General features: G+C 41.8%; 1 long non-coding RNA gene across 1 annotated transcript in view; it reads right to left on the bottom strand.

Moving 5' to 3' along the window:
• LOC116835518 (uncharacterized) overlaps positions 1-21,488 on the bottom strand; it is a 34,726-nt gene continuing 13,238 nt past the window's right edge. Inside the window, exon 3 of the long non-coding RNA XR_004376218.2 lies at positions 1-239. This is a non-coding gene — a long non-coding RNA (uncharacterized LOC116835518). The remainder of the gene's footprint in view (positions 240-21,488) is intronic.

Below are 21,488 nucleotides of genomic sequence, written 5' to 3'. Positions count from 1 at the left end.
TCATTTGAAAGTGCCTCCTTAAAGAATGTTCTCATATAAAGAGTACAAAAGATGGTCCTAATAACATCAAATACTATTTTTCATCTTATTTTTATTTGATTCAACATCTGTAATTTGATTTTATTCTGTCCACCTATACAAAATATCAAAATCAAGATTATTATGCAGTGCCACTGAATTCCTTGTGGTTTTGCTCTTGCATCCAATTATCAGTTTCCTCTATAGTTTCTATCTTCTTCCTGAAAAATAATAAAACAAATTTTAGGGAATTAAATATTTTCTAAATGGCAGCCAGGTAGAAACATTGTTAAAATAAAGTTGCAATCTTTGAGCTATTTTATCTAATTACAAGAAATGTTATCAATACATTTATATTATTTTAGTTGCAAATTAAAATCCTGTGGCTCTTTATTGGCATGTCATCATACAGCATGTGCCAAAAAGTCTGAACTTACATAGTCAGGAAAAGTGTAAGTAATAGAGGTCTTCAATAAAAAAAATAAACCTCCTGTAGTAAGAAACTTTATATTATGATAACAAGGAAATCTAGGTTATAATGTTAATATGATTGAACTGCAAACACAGGGCCCAATTCTGCAAAGTCTTACTCATACAAGTATTTTTATTAACCTAAGGAGTACCCTTAAAGTCTATTATATTTGAATGAGGGCTAATGCATAAGAAGGGTTTGCAGGGCTCGATTTCTGATCTTAAAGTAAAAAAGGGCACCAATGGTTTAAAATGGCAAGAAGTACTGTGTATTGAAATAAGAGAACAAGTGAGAGGCTCTCCTAATTTTGCTTTCTTGAGCAGTGGTGAGTGTGCAGAGGGTGAAATTGACCATGTAACCATTCTGAATAACACCCATCTGCCCCTCCTGTCTTCCAGTAACCCTTTACTTTAGCCCTGATTCAACAAAGCACATAAGCATATGCTTAACTTACAACTGAGTCTGGTATGTACATTCTGGTTCACCAAAGAATGTCTGAATTCTCAAATGAAAGCCAGTGTCATGCTAGTTATTAATATAATTGTGAAATGTATGTACAGATACTAAGTAAGGAGTTATGTATACATACTGAAAATATGTTCTTAGATATGTATCAAAGTATTAGTCACCAGCAAAGGTGAAAAACAGGTTTTCTGTCAGATGTTTATTCATCTTTCTTTGTGTCAGGATGTAAATTAACCTTTGTAAATCAACACAATGAATGCCTATTTACATATTAAGTCAAATCTTACCAAAGAGATGTGAAGTCAACAGGGAAGGAGCACACAGGGTTAAAACAAGCCAGGGGTTGATTATTCAGTCTAGGAGTAAACACAATACATTCTAGGACAGCGAGTTATGGTTCTATTTTGTATATAATGATTTGTTTCCAATATTTCTAGTCACTATCATTTGAATCTTTGATAACAAATTTATTCTTGTTTTCACTATAAATATAATTGAGTGCTATGATATTAAGCAAAGTGCTGATCCTGAATTGAATCATACAAGCTAGCTTGATAATTCTGTGAAGAGCCAGCATCAGGGGGAATGCTTCAAAGGGATTTGAGGAGTGGGGTGCACCTATTGTTAAACTGCCAGGAAAAGGAAGGGCCGATATAGCCACTTAAGCACTATCCTGTGGGCTAGTTGATGGTGCCAGGGAGCTAACACCCAGCTAAGCACAAGCAAGACTGCCCCAGTGATGGAAGCAAGCAGAGAGTACTGAGGTGACTTACAATCCTGGGTAACCTGAGAACCATCACAATTAATTCTCAAACTTCCACTTCTGCTAGTCTAATCTAGCTATACCCCTGATTTAAGATCTTTGCTACACATTTCAAAAGCCAGGTATACCTGGGCTTTCACAGAGTACCTGGAAGCTATATGTGACCTTTAGGTCTGGGGCATCTTCCCATTGCCTTCAATTAGATATAGGTTAGAGTTGTCAGAAGCACTCAACAGTGCCTGAACTCCAGTCTCATTGAAATCAATGGGAATTTTAATGGAATGTAACGATTGTAATGGAAGCAGAGTTAGGATATGTCAGCAACCAAGTAATAGACAGTCTGTCCTACTGCCTGGATTAACATTTATACCTGTTAGAGCTGAATCCAAGCAGGGGCTCCTGGAGCAAAGCCAAGCATCAAAGCAAAGAGTCAGAAGTCAAAGCTGAAGAGTTAACCAGAGTCATAGTCAGGAGGCATAGCCAAGGATCAGAGACATAAGTCAGAAGGCAGGACAGAGCTGGGTGCTGGGCCAGGAACAGGTACAGGATAGAGCAGGGGCAGAGACAGCTTGGACAGGAACAAGCACAGCCACAGGCAAGGAGCATGCTGCTGCTTCTGTGCTTAAGTATCAGCCTGCTGACTCCTGCAGCCACTCAGGTGACTCAGTCAATCAGACAGCTGCTATCAGACCAGCTGTGCTCATTAGGTTACCAGGAGACCCGCAGTACTTCAGGCTGGCCCCTGAGAGGCTAACATTGATCCATTTTGAAAGTCCCATCCATAGAGCCTTTCAGGTACCATATCTGGGCCGTTCTGAGCACAGCAGCCTCCTAGCCTCACTCACCAGAAATTCCATGCTTGGGCAGTACCTTGGCTACTCTGGAGACATGCAGAAGGGTTTTTAAATTGCCATCAAATTGGAGTTTTGATTGAGATATGCTAGGGGAGATAACACAGATTTGTTTGTCCGGTTCTGAAGAGAGGTAACAGGCTCTCAGAAGTCTAAATGAAATAACTGAAAGATGTGTCTTGTAATTAGGCCAGGTATGGTAAGAGATTCTAAGGTGTAACAGGACAGAGCAGAGGCATCAAAAGCAAGTGCTGTTTTATCCACACTAGTCTATAGTGCAGATATTCTCTGCCTGAACAATAAGCATAGCATTTTGGAACAAGTGGGAAAGAGCATCCCAGGCCTGGCTAACAGGGCTCATGTCTGACCTCTACAAAGAGCAGTGTAGATAGTACTTTGAAGTTGTGGCTCATGCTGGAGCTCGAGCTCTGAAGGCTAGGGAAGGAGGTGGGCTTCTGACCTGTAACTTTGAAGTGGTCTCTGTACAGCTATTTTTAGAGTGTTAATGCGAGTCCCACTAGTCCAAGTCTATCAACCCAAACTGGGAGGCTTGCTCCTGCTCAGCCCAAAATGCTGTGTAGATGTACTTTTAGGGCCTGAACCATTGATGTCAGTGATTGTCTTTCCACTGACTTAGAAGGGCTTTCGCTCAGGCTCTTAATACAGAGTTTTAATCAGTCAAAACTGGCATTTGAAAGGTGCCCGTCTATATGTATGAAAAGTTTTAATCGGGTAAACTATCTTCTTCTGCTGCGTAAGCTGCCTTATTCAAAAAGCAAGGTCTTTCCAAATGATTTATCATTTGCTTCCTTAGGAAATAAGAATACTAAAGGCTTTGGAAGACCTCTGTTTCACGTTAAGAACATAAGAGCATAAGAACGACCATACTGGGTCAGACCAAAGGTCCATCTAGCCCAGTATCCTGTCTTCTGAGAGTGGCCAATGCCAGGTACCTCAGAAGGAATGAACAGAATAGGTAATCATTAAGTGATCCATCCCGTCATCCATTCCCAGCTCTTGGCAAAAAGAGGCTAGGGACACCATCCCTGCCCATCCTGGCTTATAGCTATTGATGGACCTATCTTCCATGAATTTGTCTGTTATATATATATATATAAAAATTAAAAAAAATTCCCCTCTCACCCCTATGGGTGGTATGTGTCTTCCCCAACCTCGGGTCCTCTACCAGAGGCCTGGGAGTTTGAGGGTTCTGCGCAGTATCTTAGCTGTTCCTATCACTGCCTCTTCTTGGACAGAGAGCTCCGTGTTGTATCCTGGGATCTGTTGGAGGCCACTTCACCCAGCTTAGGAGTCACACCGGTGCTCCTACCACCACTGGGACATTTGGCTTTTCACTTTTCCACATCCTCTCTAGTTCTCTTTTCAGCCTCGGTATTTCCAGCTTTCATATCTTCTCTGATGTTGTTGTCACTTTGCATGCATAGTCTATCACCACCGCTTCTTCTGCTTCCTTGTTATTACACGATGTTTGGTTGAGGCGTACTGCCTGTCGTTGGATCTGGAGTTCCACGACCTTAGCCTGCTATTCTTCCACAACTTCTGTGGAATCTCCATCTGGTCTTGGAGGGTCTAGCCTCGTTGTGCAGATGTTCCTGTACACATGCCAGCATTGGTTGTTCCGATTCATTGTATGCTGTCCTGCCTGCATCTTCATCCTGCCACTATGGTGTTGGACTGTCTCTGAGGCCTCTCGCACAGTTGCACCTTGGGTCTCTTTATCTTAGTGTGTAGGACCCCTGCTTCAATTGGATCTGGTGCTCAGTGCCTGTTTCCCTGTGCCTCTATGTCAGTGCCTCAGTGCTGTCTTTTAGTCAGTCGTTTCGCATGTGGATTTTTCCAATGTCAGCCACCTCAGTTATCTGTCAATGTAATCCCATGAGGGTCTATGTCTTGCCATGCACTTTTCTGCTTGGTCTTCTCCCATGTCTTTGTGCCTCGGATTTCTCAGAGCTATCTTTGGGGCCACTACTGATGTTACTCTGGTGTCGGGTTTATCCAGGACGTGGTTTTTGATGCCACCAAGCCCGCCGCCTTCTTTTCCGGGTGTATACAGTCTCTGGGTGTTGGACTTGGTGGAACCTAGTGATTGTGAGGAGCTTCTGGGTCTTCACATTCGGGGCGTTCCATGTCCTCCTTTGGCGCTACTATACCGCGGGTATCTTGATGACGGCAGGGCGTATTCTGTTGCTGGCGTGGATCTTGTTTCTTCACTGAGTGGCTTCTTAGGACTGTCTTATCCTTTTGATATTGGATGTTGCTGTTTCCTTGCCTCCTCATCGTTAGTTTCATGTGACTGTGGACCACGGTACTTGTAGTGGTCTGTATGTCTGCTTATTGTGGCCGTTGTAGTTCCACCCCATCTAGTTCTTGGACTACCTTTCCTCTCTTTCATACCATCGGGCCAACTTCTCCAGTCGCAATGACATCCCGATTATCCTCACTGTAGATCCGCGTCAGGTGGATTAGCGTAGTCGGATTATCGTTCATTCTTAGCATCAGTTGTTCATCCATGTAGGGGGGTTGGCTTGATTGGTAGTTCCACTCCTGACTTGTACCTGTATCCAGTCCTTAGTGATTATTCTGGCTTGAGGGGGTTTAGCCTATTGCAGAACAGCAGCGGGGGACATATGCAGCAGCTTGGTATATGCTGACTTGATGGCATTGTGCAGCTGCCTTGAGTTGACTTTCGTGTTGTCTTCCTAGTCCCTTGAGTCTTGAGAGGGTCCTTAGTGTCCTGTTGACTTTGTATATTATGCGCCAGACATTCACTTGTAGCATTGGATCATAGGCATTCCTGTAAAGTCAATCTACAGCGTGCTCAGATTGGTCTGTCAGACTTGGAGCGAAAGCTCTATTAGAGCACTGGTGTTTTGAGCCTCTGGTGTTGTTCCCCAATGCCCTTTGAGCTGTGCATCATTGACTGCCCAATGGTCGTAGCTTGGGCATGATCCTGATAGGATTCTTCTTGTTGGGAGCAGGTTATTGGCGCTAGTTGGACTTCTGTTCCCTTGAGGGTCTTTCATGATCAGCACTGAGTACCTCCTGTTTTAGCCCAGTTGTGGGAGCCTGCTGTAAGCAGCTGGGTTCATTCTGTGCTGCTATGGTGTTCATGCACTGCTCGTAGTTCTTTAGCCATAGGTGTGATATGTCGGTCCAGGGCTGTCCAAGTCTCTCAGTTCTTTACCCGCTCCTGGTGTCTCTACTGTGATGTATTGGTCTGTTGGAGATTGCTGGCTCTGTTCTCAGCCCTGCGCCACTGCGCTGGTGTTAGGTCTTCCTTTCTCTCCCATATTCTTCCGAGTACTGTTCATTTGCGCTGGTATGTGTTTCTTGCACTGAGTGGGAAGTACACCTTGGATGTTCGTTTGGAACAAGGCATATTTTTTTTGCTCTATTCTCCCTATTGTATCTCCTTACCCTGGTACGTGCTGTGAGCCCTTTGTTTAGCTCGCTAGGCTTCCAGATGGGTCAGGTTACCCCTGTATTTTTCAGAGCTCGAGTCTATCCTTATCTCTACACCTATCTGTAGTCACCCAAGCTGACTAACTTTCTCTCCGAGTCGCCTTTGAATCTTATCCTCCAACCATTCCAGGGTGGTATATACTGTTCTTCTTTGATCAATGTAGCCAAGCATCTTCCAGGATTCAGAGTCGTAGCGGAATACAGTTCATTGGTTTGAGTTATGGTGGTAGTAGGGGAACTGTCATATGAGGCTCTAGTGGATTTTTCTAACAGTCTATAAACTCTCACAGGATCTCCTGCTGCTTTACATTGATCAGATAATACGTCACCCTCTGGATACTGATACTATCTGAGGTGACTTCTCACTGGCACTGGTATGTTCTCCGAGATTTGACTGTAGCTAGTTTCTCCATGTCTTTATCCATATCAGCTTGTGCTCTGCAATGGAAGAGGGGTGGCAGTGAAGTTTTCAGTTCAGTGGCCTGCACTCCCCACTTTCTTCCAGTCTCTTGAGATGGATGTAATGTGGAGTGGTCTATCTCAAGTTGTGAGGCAGCTTCCTCTTTATATGTTAAGTATTTGGTAACCAGCTGTTTCTCAGTAGTGGGATGCAGGTTTTTGGTCATCCACAGTCCCCATATGTTTCACATTACCCCATCTCCTTAGTCTATTGTTGTATAGTAGCATTTTCCATCAATCCAGTCTCTTCTCATACCTAATGGTTTGTTCCCAGAGAACCACTTATGTTTCAGATGTCTGTTCCTCAACATCTGTGCAGACCTTGTTAATCGGGCGACGTCCGTAGCCAGATGTAAGTCTCCAGTTCGTGGTCACTCCATATTGAAGCTGAGGTGAAGCGTTAGGGGGTCTTTTGCCCAAGGACCCCTACTGGAAAGTTGGGTACCAACCAGGATTTGAACCCCGGTCTCCTGTATCAAAGGGCGGCGCTCTTAACCACTACGCTATCCAGTCATAGACAAATTCATGGAGGATAGAATATATATCAGCAAAAAAGAATTAAAATATGCCATCAAAAATATTTAGCTTCTACTGCACTCTTCCCCCAACCTCAACCCAGTAATCTTTGTTACTGAAGCTAAAATTAAAGAAAAAAAATCCTTATTACTTACCCAAATTACAAGATAGCTTAAATATTAACAAACATGCAGAGCTACTGGGGGTAAGAGCCTGAAGCCCTGTAATAATAAAGCAAGGCTCAGCAAGATTCCATAATGATTTGTTACACAACCCAAGAAACCATCTAAGTGTTCCTAAGATTATACATCTCTAGTAGGCCTAGTATACGATGTCTAACTATGCCAAAAGTTGCATAAGGCTTTTCATAACTAACATAATCATTACTCATTAAAGGGCAGAACAAAGAGCCAATATCACCATAGGTGGCAATCCAGGATTTTGTTTATTTAGGGTCTGATCCAAAGTCTACTAAAGTTAATGGAAAGATCTTTCCATTGATTTCAATGGCCTTTGGATCGGGCCTTCTTTTTTTTAAGATGAAAAATTTCTTACCAGAGTTTCATGGAACAAAAGGACTAGAGCTGGGTGAATAACACAAAAGGAAATAAATAAATGCATGGCATGACTTCCAGAGGTGTTGAGAACCCACAATTCCTGCGTTGAAGATGCTCAGCACCCTCGGAAAATCAGGTGCTTGAAACTGTAGCTGCCCAGATATGGAAATAGGTACTTTTCAGCATCCAAGCTGCAAAATCCTGGCCTATTTCACCAGCTCTCAAAGGTCTTCCAGGTAGCATCTCAAAGCACTCAAATGGAAATGGTGTCACGAGTCCTGTTGAACATCCCCCCTCTTGGCCACTCATCAGATTGTTGTGAGGGGACCCAGCTTCTGAATCCCAGGTATTTTAAGCCTTCAAAGTCTGAACAGAGCCCAGGCACTGTCCCTGTCTTGGGCAAACTCTTGGTGCATAGATCTTCTCTCTAGTACTCCCTCCTGAGAGCTGCCCAGCCCCTGAACCAGTGCTAACTCCTCAGACTCTCCCCGTGGCTTAAACACACCCTATCCCAGAACTCCATTTAAAGGTGTGAGCCTTCTGGTTTACCTCAAGAGGCATGTGGTTGGTGTGACACATGAAAAGCACAGCTATTTTGCACAGGATTATAACACACTATTCCTCTTTACTTAAGCACGAGAAATACACTGAGTACTGATCATACAGAAAACGACAAACTCCCAGAACACAATGTTCCCCCCACAACTCACCCTTCCCTTGGAAGCCATCTGTGTCCAGATAGGAAGGGCTCATCCCTACCTCATCAGGCTCCTACAGCAGCTTCCCTCTTCTGGAGCTGGTAAAAATAACTAAAGATCCCAAACGGATCAGCTGCTGCCCACATTTTCTGTGAGTCTCCCCCCATGACCCCTTTTATAACCTGGTTTGGTCACCTGTTTCTTCATCCTGCTAGGGGAATTTCCACTCTCCAGGCCCCCTGTTGAAGGGATTTGGAGAGAACTGGTTTCCTCTACGAGGTAGATTTTTCTTTTGTTCTCCCTAAGTGAGGCCCATTCAGGTGTTTATAGTCCTTAACAAGCAGCTAATGTCAGCCCTGTGTCACTAAACCTTGGAATTTGAGGCCACATCAACACTACACGTGCTACAGCAGCACAGCTATGATGCTGTCACTATGCCACTATAGTAACACCATAATGTAGATGCTTCCTACAACAACAGAAGAAGATTTTCTGTGACAGTAGGTAGTCCACCTCCCCGAGCAGCAGTAGCTAGGATGACAGAAGCATTCTTCCATGGATCTGGAGTTAGGTTGCCATAGCTATGTCACTCATCCTGAGCAATTCAGCTATGTCAAGCTATATTTTCAGTATAGCTACACCAGGCCTCAGCCCAAGATAGGGGAAAAGAAACCACAGAAAAGGTAACTAGCTCCCATATTCAAAATGGAGATTGCAGCTGAGTGAAGGTAGGTACTGTGATATAGCACAGCCAGAGGGCAACAGGAGAGTGATCGATGGGAGATATGTAAGCCCCAGAATGATGAGAGCTTTATTCCCTGTAGAGGGAAGAGAGGCTGCTGCAGATTAATTAGAGCACCTGAAACCAATTAAACCAATTAGAGCACGTGAAACCAATCACCTGATAAAAAAAAAACTGTGCCAATCAGGCAGTTGGAGGAGTTGAAGCAGAGTGGTTTGGTGTTGGAGCAGAGAGCAGTTTGAAGGAAAGCAGTTTGGAGAAGTGCTGTGATGGGTCAGAAGACCAAGACCCTAGGTAAAGGGAAACCCGACTTGTGCAGAGCAGAGGGACTCCACAGAGACAAGGGGTTGGGAGAAACTTGGCCCAAGTGGAGAGAGGGCAGGAAGCCCCACAAGCTGAAGGGCCAGAAAGGGAAGTAGCATAGGGGAAGGAATCCCTAGTTCAACTGGTTTACTGCTATCCTTAGGGCCCCTGGCTTGGGACCCAGAGTAGAGGGTGGGCCTGGGTCCCTCCCTCTCCATTCCCCTTTTCTAGGACACTAGTGGGACAGTTGATACCCCAGTTTAGGGCTGAGAAATGGTGTCCTGAAACCCCCACAGGGGGGAGAAGCGCAGGACCTATCATAATAGAAATATGACACAATACAGAAAGTTCAGAATCTCACACGGAATTCATAAGTGGTACTGGCAGATCCTCCAAATCATGATCAATGGGTGAAGATATGTGTCTGTTAAATGACTGTTTTTACAAAAAAGTTATTTCCAAAATTTTAATTCAAGGTGGTAAAGAAATCTGTCATGGAAATACTAATGTACTAATGTCTCTGTGAGCCCGATCATTGCCCATCAGAAAAAAAACTCTGAATGGTGTGGAGAAAGTTAAATAAATGCACAAATGTGACACATTTGGTGTGGCAATTGAGGGCAAGGAACTTAGACAGCAACAGCATCCTCTGATTCTAAAGTGTCCTCTGCATATCTGGGGCAGTGAAATATACCTGGGCAAGGCAGACAGGTATGGTTGAGGAATTGCCAATCTATGTGGCATCATCACCCTGCAAGCCTGTGAGAAAATCCAGCATCCTTCTTCTTGTGGCTTTGCCAACATTATCCTGTATGTAATCCCCCACCATAAGGTTCAGCTCTCCTCCACCCCAACAGGTCTCTTTTGAGCTGGGTACAGGCTGAGTGGAGTCACACTGTCATGAGAGATCAGGAAACCCAAGAAGCAGCCTCCCATTTCTTTCCTTGCTTTCCAGCCGTAGCAGATGGGTAGGCTTGCCACTGGCTCCCCAGGAGCACCCTATGTTCCTGGTAGCTTTACAAAGGTTTTTTGGGGGCATCCTCCCTGTTTACTCCACAAGATGGAGAGAGAAAGTCTGGCCTTGCCCTCCTTTCCTTCCCTTCCTGCTCCAGCAGGATGCATGTAGTCTATTCCCATGTGAGACCTCCTTTGGCCTCTGTCTCTTTTCTCATAAAACGTGTAATAGTACAGACAGCACATATGTTTCTGAAATATTATAATCATCTTCTGAGATAATAATGGCCAAAGATTTTGGCATCAGTTCCTTGAATATCCTTGCCAGAAGATGGATCTTTCTGGTTAGAAACACATAATTTGTGAACATTGTGCACACTTCCCCCAACAATATCTCCAGATTGGTGCATCATTTCCCCCATTCTCTTGAATCACACTGTGTAAGCAAGCTATGGCTTCTTTGCTTCCATCCTCGGTTCAGTAATTTTCTTTTCCCACATCTGCCTTTTACAGTCTCTATGAGTGGGGTCACAGCTGTGTCATTCCCAGGATATTAGAGAGACCAGGTGGGTGTGGTAATCTCTCTTATTGGACCAACTTCTGTTACTGAAAGAGACAAACTTTCGAGCCACACAGAGCTCATCTTCTGGTCTGGTAAACTCACACAGAGACTGCCTTTATTGTCTCTTTTATGATTCTGTGCTCAGCACACCCATAAAAATCAAGCAGATATTTTCTATAGGTGTGTAGATAATCAAGGCAACACTGCAGCCTTCAGGTGCCTTTTAAGATAACAGCAATACACCTGGATATCCTTGGACAGCCTTTAGCCTGCTCTCAACCTTTAATAAAAGACAATGGAAGTCATACAGTCATTTGAAAAACCTCATAGTGTGGACCATTTATCTCCAAGAAATGGCAGGATTTGTTGGTATGAGTAAAATATTACACCATTTTTAATAATGAAAAATAAATTGCTTCATTTTAATTTAGTTTTTACAATGGTTTTTAAAATGTTATGAGAGGAATTTTAACAGCTATGATTCAAGCAGGCAAGTAATGAAATTTATGATTATTTCTCTCGATGAATATCTGTACATACAACCAGGAGAGTTGGCAGGAAAAAAAGACTCTCAGGGAAAAAAGCAGTGCATGTGACAATAAGATCAAATGTGAAGAACTGATATCCCTAATGAGAGGACAATATTCTCTGCAATTAATAAACCATATTGGTCTAAGAAGGACAAGCAAAAATGAACACTTCTGCTTGGAGTAACTGAAGACTTTGAGCCAGATTTTCTTTTGCACTATGGCTCTTTATGCCACTTTGGCAGTGCAGAGGGGCCTTAACATGAATGTGAATTTATTTACAGTAAATATGATTTACTTCCACTTTAGGTCCCTTTACACTGTCAAAGTGGCATAAACAGGACTAGTGTAAACAAGGATCAGGTCCCATTACCTCAGTTATCAGACAGGCCCTTGAATCTAGTACCTCATTACCATTAGAGAATCAATTCTTGTTCTTTCATCCATCTGTCTATTGGACCTGGTAGAAGCATTCTTGAAGGAACAGTTTACATTAGATAATGCAGTTTTGTCAATATCTAAACATTCTGTGGTAATGTGTTTACTTCAATGTTTTGATAATGTTGAAACGTTTTTGTTTCAGTAAAAAAAAGACATTTCATTTTGACTTGATCATTTGAAATATTTAATTCTGACTTTTATTTTAATATTAATACTGAATATTGATATTTTACTTATCTACTATAGTTATTTTAGCTTTTACATTGTGTAAACATTATCAAAACTGAATTATGTACACTATCAAAATAAAATGTTTAGTTTGTGTTGTAGAAATTTTCCAGATTTTACATTCAGAGGGAAATTTTCATGTTTTGTTCCTATTCTGAATGAAAACAGATGTCAAGATATCCCACTTTTGCATGCAATGAAATTCCATTTTCTGACTAGCTTTATTAGCTAGCTACGTGCCTTCTTCCCTCTCCCCCCAGTGGTTTTAAATAGGGGTGAGGAATGAGAAGGGAGTTTTGTGTTCTGCTGGCTATTTAGTTGTGTATGGTTTTGTAGTTTATGGCATGGGTTCCTTGAGCCATGGCTGGGACCCACTTTTTCTTTCTGTATCTGTCTATATCTACCCAAAGTAACAGTGATGAAGGGAATATAGTCCCAGCAGACACTGTTATATATCAGAGTTATGTGATGTGCCACAGGAGCATGATACTGTTCTTATGATAGAAGTGGGAGGATTGATTTCTGTTGCACCCTTGTGCTTCAGAACAACCCTTCAGCCACAACCCTGTTTTAGGATTGAGGGCATAAAGAGGCTACGCAAACATCTTTGTTCCCCTCCCCTATTTTGGGCCCCTTACTGTGCACACTTTAGCAAAGCCTGCCAACCGATTCCACACTCTGTCATGTATCTCCAATTTCCCCCGCTAACACCCGCCCCCAAAATAATCCCACTAAACACAGCACCTCTCCTCGGCAAGGGCAACAAAATACATTTGGCATCTGCAGCCCATTTGGCGGTAGAATGATTGTTCCAAAATAGGAAAGTACTCAAAAAGACAATGAGTAGGAATTTCTTAAACACCATAGGTCTGATTCTCCACTGCCCTGCCCTTACCAGGGCAAAGTGAGAGCAAAATGGTGCCACACGAAAACAGTGGTGTGTTACATGTTACACGGGACAGGTATAAATGACTATAAAAGGTGTCAAGCAGTGGAAAATCAGGCTTCATAAATCTCTTTTTCTTTCCAAGATAATTTTTCTGGGAAGGGTTGTAGCATGTGAAATTTCAGGGGAATTGGTGGGAACTGCAGGGGGAGGGAGATGCAAATTAGTCATTGGAGGCTCCCCAATGCTGGGGTTAGTTCTATAAACAGCTGGTTGGAAAACAGAGGAAGTGGTGTTTTTTATGGGATATTTTGACTTGTCATAAAAAAAAGTTAACCTATAAAGTGCCAAATATAATAAATAAATAATAATTGTGGCTGCCAGAAATAGAGGGAGAAAAATTAGTTTGGGGACAAAAAAACTAATTAGTTTGGGGACAAAAAATTTTCAAGGAAAGGAGACACATTCCACATACATTTTTAAACAATCAAAACCCCAATTTTCCTTCAAAAAATGTTTTCAGGGAAAACTTTTAACTAATGCTAGTTATATGCTCCAGACTACCTCAGCTGACTATAACCATGACAGACATTATACTAGTTGGGGATTGCTGGAACTCAGCAATGCTCTAGCCTAACCCTCATTTGACCACACCCACTATGTGCCCCAACCCTGGAGCAAGCCCATTACCCAGAAATCATCCTCTACTGTCTCCCTTCTAATGCTATGTTCCAATTACAGATCACAATTTTCCAAAAATGTGAGTCACTGAGGTGTTCTGTCCACTTCTGGGTGGCAAGCAAATTATGGTTCCTGATGGGGTCTTCCATTTTTATACAAAGTGTATAATTTGGAGATGATAGTATGTACCTTATTTGGTGCAAATTCCATTTTTCAACAGTTCTTCTGCACCCTTCGTGAGGTCGTCTGATAGAAGTAATGTGATTGTTTGCCAATACTTGTCCAAATTCCTTTTGCATTTGCAATGGGTTTCTGGGTTCTTCCTACTGCTTAATGATCACCAGGTAGCCCCTGAATAACTTCCTGCATAATATTTGAGATCCACGGAAGGAGAGAGACACTGTGACAGTTGGTAAAAAATAGGCACAGCAGAGGTGCACAGTTGCCAACTTTCACGTGGTAAATAAGCACCCCGACTTTCACAATAAACCAAAAATCAAGTTAATCCCATTTCATAACAAGGTCAAAACAAGCCAATCCCTAAGAACACCAATGCTCTATGTGACTACATTCCACCCCTCCTCCCCCCAGTGTGCAATCTGGGATTGTGGTGGACTCACTGTGCACCCCTGATTCTCATCCTTTGCCTCTGCTTGCCCCTTACCCCGCTTGCCCGCCCTTGCCCCCACTTGCTGGGAGCTGGTCAAAAAAAAAGAAGCAACAAGCTACACGCCAAACAAGCAAGAAGCTACAAGCCAAAAACTGGGCAACAAGCAACTCAAAAGCCAATTAAGCCAAAAACAAGCCCAATTTCTGCATTTTTTATGTTTTGCAGGTTTGGCATGTCTGCAGAGGTGGTGTCCAATAACCTCATGTGACAGCTGATTTCTCGCTGCTCCAGTTGTTAAGCATCCAGGTAGAAAGCCCTGGCATTTTGCACACCTGGAGCAAGCACATAATTCTATCATTTCCAGCACCACTCACTCTCACCTTTGAAACCTCTGTGATTTCCAGAGCATCAAAAACTGAGTGCTCAGTTTCCATGCAGTGCTCTCAAACTGCTGCCCCCTTGGAAGATTCCCCATACCCAGGGCAGGCGCAACCCATTAGGCAATCTAGGCGGTAGCCTAGGGCACTGACATTTGGGGGGTGGCGACCGCAGCGGCCGAACATCTGGCCGCCACTGTCGTCAGTGGTATTTTGGGGGCGTGACCTTCTGCCGCCTCTGTCGGGGGTGCCATTTTTTGCCAAAAAGGCTGCCGGCACTCCTGCCCATACCTATACAGTTAAGAGGCATTGGTATTAATTCCTATAAAATATCTATTTCCCATATTCCTTCCTAAGCAAAATGTTTTAGCAGCAAACTGTAAATCTGACAGCAACGTGGACTTTCTAATGTTATCCTGATGGTGCAAATGGGTGAGACCAAACATATCAAGAATATTACATATTCAGGCTGTTATTCTGTATTTTTCAAGGGAAAAGGAGCCAGAGTTAAGACTGATTTTAAGTGATACTTGTTGGCATGAATTATTCTATATACTTCAAGTTCAAGAAGAGTGCAAAGTAAGAAAAGTCACTCTTTGGTAATAGTTTTTTTGTTTTTTTTTTCAATTTTAAAGCTTAAAAATAGTTCTACTGACTAGATTCTTCCTTCCACGCTCAGCTCTTAATGCCTGATCCAACATCCAAAGCACATTCAACTCAGGGGAAACTTAAATGGGCCATATTATTAAATGAACATTTTTACTGAGAAAACGTAAAAAGTAAAAGCCATTATGTGGTCAAGAACCCCAACGAGGTGATTTCAGTGGCATGACACTGGCACAAAGTGGTGTTAAGAAGTGTTGACTCAGACCTGGAAAGTGCTGTGTACTTCACTCAGTAGCATATCTATAAGCTATTCGTCAGTACCTTTCCTGAAGATTTGTATAGTCCTGTAGTAATATAGAATATCCACCTGAGTAAGCCTTCCCCATGGAATAGCCTCTCTAACAACAATTACAAGCAGTACAGATTGGACCAATATTCATTAAAACATCATGGAAGTGATTGCAAATGTAGGCCCTGATCCTGCTCCCACTGAAATCAATGATAAAAATCATCAATTTTTGTGGTAACAGAATTGGGCCAGCATTAGTAGTAGTAGTATTGACTGATTGTATTTCGATAGCACCTAGTGACCTTGACCAAGAGTAAGTGTGCTGTGACCCAGCCTTGTGAGGAGACTCAAAGGCAACCCAATATAATACAAATAACCTTAACTTTTAAACTTTATAAAAGGAAAACCCAGAAATTGGGCATGAACACTAACAACGGAATAATCATATGATATAAAGTAACATTAAATACTTGCTTAGGAAAACAATAAGCTGTAAATTACCATCACAAGAGAAGAAGTCTTTTCAACAACACACTGTGTCACCCCAAGAAGGAATCAAATCCTCCTCTCGCTGCCTGCAAAGTCCAGCTGCATCCATCCTGCCCAGGATCTCCTCTCTCTGGCTTACAATGCTCCTTTGCTCTGACACTGTGGTGACCATACCTCTTTCCAAGAAACAACAGCTCCTCATCTGGAGAGCCACACCCTTTCCCCAGGTACCCAAACTGTATTCCTTCTGTCAGTGTCAACCTTACCTGTCTTGCAGTCTATGCCCCTTGTGACAGGGCTCCCTGCACACTGCCCTTCAGGGACCAGTTTCCTCTAATACAACTTTCTCAGCAAATCTGCTTCCCCTGCCCCCAGGGCAGTCCCTTTTCACCTCCTTCCTCTCTAACCATCTTTCAACCACCCTCTTTGGGCAGATTCCAAGACGTCGCCCCAGTTTAAGCTACCCTTTCATTGGCTGGCTCTCTCCCCAGGACAGTATTCTATGCTGTTGCACCACAGTTGCAGCAGGTGCTAGTGACAAATGTGTTAGATGATGTATGAACATATAGTAAGAGACTGTCCCTGTCCAGAAAAACTTACTGTCTAAATAGACAAGACAAACAAACAGTGGGAGAAAGGAAGTGCTATCACCCCCATTTCACAGGTGGGAAACTGAGGCCCAAAGAGACTAAGTGACGCACCCAAGGTCACATAAGAAGTGAGTGTCAGAGGAAGTGAACACAGCTCAGAATCTCAGTCTAATTCCTTCACCACAATACCATGCCATTTTAAAGGCCAATTATAAACAACTAAGCCTTTGTTTAAAGATCTCTCATTCTGCACTGCACTTCTTTATTGCAAATCTGATAAGGATGAACTGAGGAATCTGTAGTGAGTTTCTGAAGTTTGTCTTCTGTTTTTTTAAGAATCTTAATGAACCCCACATAGTTCTGAAATACCTAGGTTGACTGGGAGGGTGGGAAGGGGAAACCAAAATAGCAGTAGCATTGTGTGCAATTTTTAGTGTGCAGTCCAGGTTCACAGAGCAGTCTGTAAACAATCTTTTTAGCCACGTTTAGGGAGGGGCACAATTTTAGGAAATCCAAACAACCAGTTAGCCCAGTGACCTCTTGATAACCTATTCAATAACAATGAAACTTACAATATGCTGAGGGGAAAAAACAAGCTAGTAAGATGCTTCTCTGCTATAGGAACTGGGCCAAACAAAACTCTGCTGTCACTTTTCGTGTTCACTCGATGAGTTCGTAAAAGGAAAAGAAAATCAGTTCTGGTTAGAGAGATCATTAGTGAAGCTAAAATTTTCTCAGAGAGTCACAGCTGGGCTTTGCTGCATCATAGGAGTCAAGATGCTGTCATAACTTAGATATTGGCTACTTTAATCTTAAAATTCTCATCTACATATTATGGTGTTAAAAAAAAAACCCAGACCAAATCTAATTGAAAAAGAATGTAGCTTCACATCTGTTTAAATTGATTAAAAAGACATGGGCATGGAGTTTGTAAATCCAGAGCATACGCAGAACTTGTGATTTCAGTGTTTCAAGATCTAGGAACATAGGAGCATATATGAAAAGTCCTTGAAAACAGAGAGATAATGAAATAAAAATAGTGGAAGGCATTATTTGGGTGGCTACTGATGAGTTCTCTATCTAGTATTCAGCTCATCATAAAAATATCCAAAAGCTTGTGGAGTCAGCAGGAATAACACAGTTAATACCAGCAAGCTCTCTTATTTTGGTGCATAGTAAGCAGTGCAGTGTTATATTATAGGACAAAAGGACAGATGGCACTTAGCATTTTCAACTAGACATAGACCTCATTTTAGGGGAACAAACAGGTGCTTAACTTAACTAGTCAATGGGACTAAAGCAAATGCTTTCTGAATAATAAAATAATAATAATATCTAGCTCTTATATAGAGCTTTTCTTCAGTGACTTATCCAGCAATCTTGAGTCTGGAGTAGAACTCAGGCCTCCTTGTTGCCCTGAATCATGGCTATTTCTTACTTCCACGAACAGTGTCATTGAACAAAATGGGTCAACTTAAAGTAAGTGCTACACCTAGTTGTAAGTGTCAGCAGGGCCGGATTTACACCTTACATACCCCTAAGCTCAGCGTCTTCTCAAACACACACCCTGCAGCTGACCTTCATGTGGCACAGAGTTTTGGAGAGGTAAGGTGCCCCTAGAATGCTGGCACCCCTAGGCACATGTCTACTGTGGCCAGTTGGAAATCCGGCCCTGGTGTCAAGGTGTAGGTTTTCTGTAAGGCACTGTGTGGAAAATACACGTTAACATTAAGGAAAAAAAGCCGTATTATATTTGCATTTGTTTTTATTGTGTTTTATATAAGAACCTAGAACATCACTGATGGATAGGCAAATAAGAATATAGACCAGGTAGGAGAAATAATTTCATTACAAAATAATTCCACTAAAAGGTATATAATTTCCCCCCTGCATTCTCTTTTTTCATTTTGAATCCTTTCTGTCCACTTTTTTTGCCCACATAATAACATATTTAAGTTTCACTAGACTCACCATTTGGGTAAATAAAGGCAAAGCATATAAATCTTAGACCATATAGGAATTACTGTGATCACCAGTGCAGTATTATGAGAGTAAAAAAATCTTGGTTTTATTCTTTGCCACCCTCTTTCATTGACCCTGCCAGCTTACCCATGAAAGTCATCTTGTAATAATAGTTAATATCCAATATGTCTGCAACAAAACACATTTTCTGTGTAATCTGACTATATCAAATTCCTGCACTCTGCAGAAAGAATTACTTGGAACGGGAAGAAAGAAGGAATATGGAACACAAGGAAAACTCAAAGGAACATTTTATTGTAACATTTATAATAGAAATTGGGAGGGGGTTGTTTAGCCTCAAGGTATACTTGCTAATAAAAGTTCTGGCAAACCTGCTGTGTATAAGTGGCCTGGCCTATGATGTCAGAATTCATTATGCACACAGGGGCTATTTACAGCCTTGTAAAGTTGTAGACAAGGAAATTGTTGCTGAAATATAGTTTCAAAAGTTTAAGTGCAATCATTCTACTCACATATTCATGTCAGCTATTGAACAGAACTTTTAAAGGGTTCTGTGCAAACTGAAAAATCATATTGCATAAGTAAACATCTTCCCACATTGCTTGTTTTATATGTGTGTGTCTGTGTGTGTAAGTTAAGTAACACTATCATGTTAAATTACATCATATTGTATTATTGTGCTATTGCTTGTGAAAAGCTGGCAGCAGTGATCTGCTCCAGCTCTCGTTGAAGTTTTTGCCATTGTCTGCAATGAGAAAGGGATCAGGAGATTGGTCACCACACTATAGAGCCGATCAGACAATGACATATATTTTCCAAGCATTTTTATCCATTTTCATTTAGCTGGAATTTTTTGGTTTTTTGAGTAAAGCAAGAACTGGAAAAAAAATGCTTTTCACATTCTCCCCCATTTGTTGCCCAGAAAAAGGAAGGAAGAAAAAACAAAACAAAAATGTTTTCAACCACTGAAAATGTTTCATTGAAAATTTCAGTTTTAATTAATATTTTCCACATCAGAAAAATCATTTTGGCCAAAATGCCATTTTTCACTGAAAAAATGTCAACGGTTCTACTTCACATACTCAGACTGGTGAGGCCCCTTCCTGCTTCCACTGAACTCAATGGCATGACTGTTGATTTGGATGAGTCAGGACCAGGCCTATCAGGCTTTTAAAGAAAATCACCACTGCAGCCCACACAAAGGATGTTTACACCAATTTACAGAAAAACAGAAAAATGTAATAAAATAGAGTGTGTGCGGTTTCATTCAATGACTGCGTGATATTTTGCACCTCAGTCTTGAGCATTATAAATTGCTGCCTCAGTAACTGTTCCATCCTTCATGCAAGCCAGGTGTTATTTGTCATTTGTACTGCAGTAGTTGGAAATAACTTCATCACATAAACACATAAATGTACTCTTTGCAAAATTGTTGGTATAACTAACCAATACCGACATCTCCTTCTGAATCACTTTTAAAAATATTACTCCTTGCAGCAAGCCAAATTATGTTCCTGTTCTAACTGAGCTCATGTGTCAAGCATTCCATTTGTATTTATTTTCACTAATGTAAAAATATCAGTGTATATATGTGTGTATGATATACACCTCGGCTACTTCAAATCTATCCCAAATCCTAACAGCATAGCCAGTCAAACTCCATCCCATTGTGGTTTCTTAGGTAACCAACTCATGGCCACAGAAATGGACTGCGCCCAATGGCAAGGGACCAAAAACAACTGAAGTGTTTCCACGTTTTCAATGTTTTTATGCATTGTTAAAACATTACAGAGATCACTTCTGATTAATACTGTCATGTAAACAATGTACAAAATGGATGAAAGTCAAATGGTACGTTGAGGGCCAATCCTGCTTCAGCTGACGTCAACAGAAAACCTTTCCCTGACTTCAAGAAGCAGAATTCTCCTCTCACCTATCCCAGACTTACACTGGTGTGACCCCGTTGACTTTAACTGAGTTATTACTTGTTTATACCAGTGTACGTGAGAAGAAAGTCAAGGCCAAGTCCCTTTATCCTTACCAGCAAGGTTTACTGTAAGGTTTAGGGGGTTAAACTCCTCCTATTGCATCACTTATTTTTTATTCCTTTTTATTTCATAGCCCCTTCCCCCACAGCCAACCACCTCCATCACTCCATCCTCTCCACAACCTCTTCGCTCCCTCCTGCCTCCCTTTCGCTCTGTATGCTTCCTCCCCAGTTCCCAAATCTGGACAGAGTTAGTAGGTTACTCATCAAATATTCAGAGTACTTAGTGATGCAGTCAGACAACAACATATTCCACGTGCAAATGTCAAGCCAGGGATTGTTTTTCAAATTTGGGTATACCACTATACCATCATTATGCATTGTACAAGTCCCAAAGGCCCGCTCTGCCCTTTGGTGAGATGAGTGACCACACAACTCAATCAATCTCTTAGGTCCCTCTAACCTCACAGATCTCTATGTTCTCTGGTTCACCAGTGTGGATAAAATTAGCATACCACATCCATCCCTGATGTATATTCTGTATATAACACAATATTCAACTAAATCCATCACATACTCTGTTATTTCCACTACTTATAATATAAATATAGTTAGAGTAAACTTTCCCCACATCTAACCACCATTTTCAAAACAGATGAGCGGAGGTTTCACCTCACAGCTCTTAGCCTGCCAAGACCCGAATAGCCTACAAGATGCACAGAATGCAGTACAATTCCCAGTGATGTCAAAGCAAAGCCTTCCATGGACTTCAACTGGCACTGGGTCAGACATTAAATGAGGTACATCAGGAAAATAACAGGCCAGGGAATGTCATTGTATGTGGAATTAATTTAACAAGTGTCTAACTATCCAATTATTCTATTTTCTATGTAATCATTTTCACATTTTCCCATGCAGAACATCAATTAATTACAATAGGCCTGATCCCGG

The sequence above is a fragment of the Chelonoidis abingdonii genome, chromosome 2 (assembly GCF_003597395.2).
Source record: "Chelonoidis abingdonii isolate Lonesome George chromosome 2, CheloAbing_2.0, whole genome shotgun sequence".
NCBI lineage: Eukaryota > Metazoa > Chordata > Testudines > Testudinidae > Chelonoidis > Chelonoidis abingdonii.
Note: the sequence above shows the minus strand (reverse complement) of the source record. Positions and strands in the feature narration are given on the sequence as shown.